Here is a 2,854-nt window from a genome sequence, read left to right on the forward strand (position 1 = left end):
CTGAATATAATGATATATGTTCTTTCATCTTAACTGAATATAATAAGATATATGTTCTTTCAACTTACCTGAATATAATAAGATATATGTTCTTTCAACTTACCTGAATATAATAAGATATATGTTCTTTCAACTTACCTGAATATAATAAGATATATGTTCTTTCAACTTACCTGAATATAATAAGATATATGTTCTTTCAACTTACCTGAATATAATAAGATATGTGTTCTTTCAACTTACCTGAATATAATAAGATATATGTTCTTTTAATTTACCTGAATATAATAAGATATATGTTCTTTCAACTTACCTGAATATAATAAAGGCCCTATCACACTAGCACTTTTTCCGTCAATTTCTGGGGTTCCGTCTGAATTTGAGGCTTTCCGCAAGCATCGCCTTCCAGACCAAGAAGGTTACGACCGTTTCCGTCTGAGTTCATTCGGAAACGCAAAAAATTGACGGAAAAAGTGCTAGTGTGATAGGGTCTTAAGTTATATATTCTTTCAACTTACCTGAAGATAATTAGAGATGCTTTTTCGAGATCACAATACCCATCGAACTTAGCGTTAATGAAGAGACTGAAAGACATACGACTAAGACCCTGGAACTTCCAAAATCCGATGGAGATTAAGAACCGAATTTTTATCAACTTTGAGAGGTAATTCTTGTCGCATTTCAAAGGGTCTTTTGTCTTGAAGGGAAGAGGAAAGGGATCTGGAGGAAGACCAGAGGGTAGAGGGCAAAGGGAGGAGCAAGGAGAAGGGGTAAAAGAAAAAATGTAAAATTAATATATCCACTTCCTCCAATTAACGTCTATTTTACTCCTTTTCCCTTCCTCCTCCCCCCTTCCATGCACCCCCTACTCACCCACCCCACCAGCCTAGCTTTGCTACCCCCACCCCTTCCTCCTCCCCTTCCCTTTGTCCTCTACCTTCTCCTCTCCCCAGTATCTTTTTCCTCTACCTTCTCCTCTTCCCCAGTATCTTTTTCCTCTCCTCTTCAACACAAAAGCAGGCACAGGAAATAGGGCCGAAATAGGCGTTGAATGGAGTCAAGGAATATACTATTTCTACATGATTACATAATCCCTTTTAACATTATCACAATGGTTCATCTGCTATCATCGTTAGTACGGTCAAATGGATCAGTAATTATTATCTGTTAATAGTTATCATTGCTGTCATTGTTGATGTGAGTAAATTTTATTATTATCACAGTGATGTTGCTCATATATATAATATTCTTATAACATTATTATCATTATTATTATTATTATTATTATTATTGTTATTATTATTATTATTATTATTATTATTATTATTATTATCATTATCATTATCACCATTATCATTATCATCATCATTTATCATTTTCATTATTACTACTATCTTCAATATCATTATTATTATCACTTTTTATATTACTATTATGATTGTTATTATTATCATTATCATTATTGTTATAATAATAATAATAATAATAATAATAATTTAATAATAATAATAATAGTAATTATTATTATTATTATTATTATTATCATTATTATCATTATTATTATTATTGTTGTTATTATCATTGTTATTATTTTTATTATCATTATTATTATTATTATCATTATTATCATTATTATCACGTAATGAGAAGAGAAGATAATGTTAGCAGAAGGGTAATGGAACTGGAGGTGGGTGGAAGACGGGCAAGAGGGAGGCCGAGAAGAAGATGGATGAAAAATATAACAAGCAATTTAATAGAAAAGAATTTGCAAGGAAACGAGTGGAGGGATCGGGCCGAGTAGGGTAGGGGGGGGGGGGTTGGTCAAAAATACAAAGGCAAAGAGAAAGATGATTATTATCAATATCACCATTATTTTTCTTATCATTATTATTATTATTATTATTATTATTATTATTATTATTATTATTATTATTATTATTATTATTATTATTGTAATTGTTATTATTATTATTATTATTATTATTATTATTATTATTATTATTATTATTATTATTATTATTATTGTAATTGTTATTATTATTATTATTATTATTATTATTATTATTATTATTATTATTATCATTATTCTCATTATCATTATTCTCATCATCATCATCATCATTGATGTTGTTATCATTGTCATTATTGTTATTATTCTTGTTCCTGTTATTATCATTATTATTATTACTATTGTTATTGTTATTATTATCATTATTATATTTATAATTGTAATTTTACTCATTATTTTTATTATTATGACGATGATGATAATTATCATTATTATCGGTATCATTATCATCATTATTTTTCTTATCAATAATATCATTATCATTATTACTGGTACCATTATAATTGTTGTTGCTGTTGTTGTTATCACTATTATCATTATTATTATTATTATCATTATGATTATTATTATTATTATTATTATTATTATTATTATTATTATTATTATCGTTATTATTGTTATTATTATTATTATTATTATTATTATAATTGATACTATTATCATTATTTTTATCATTATTATTATTATTGTTATTATTATAATTATAATAATTATTATTATTTTATTATTATTTTTTTTTACTATTATTATATTATAATTATTATTTTTTTATTATTATTATCAAAACTATTATTATTATTATCATCTTTTTTATTATAACTAATATTACTATCATTGTTATCATTATTATTATTATTATTATTATTATTATTATTATTATTATTATTACTATTACTATTAATATCACCATTATCAATATAGATTCTTATTTTCTTTATTCTATCAACACTATCATTGTCAGTATTATCATCACAATTAATACAAATAATAATTATCATCCTTATT

Source organism: Penaeus vannamei, chromosome 9 (assembly GCF_042767895.1).
Source record: "Penaeus vannamei isolate JL-2024 chromosome 9, ASM4276789v1, whole genome shotgun sequence".
Taxonomy (NCBI): Eukaryota; Metazoa; Arthropoda; class Malacostraca; order Decapoda; family Penaeidae; genus Penaeus; species Penaeus vannamei.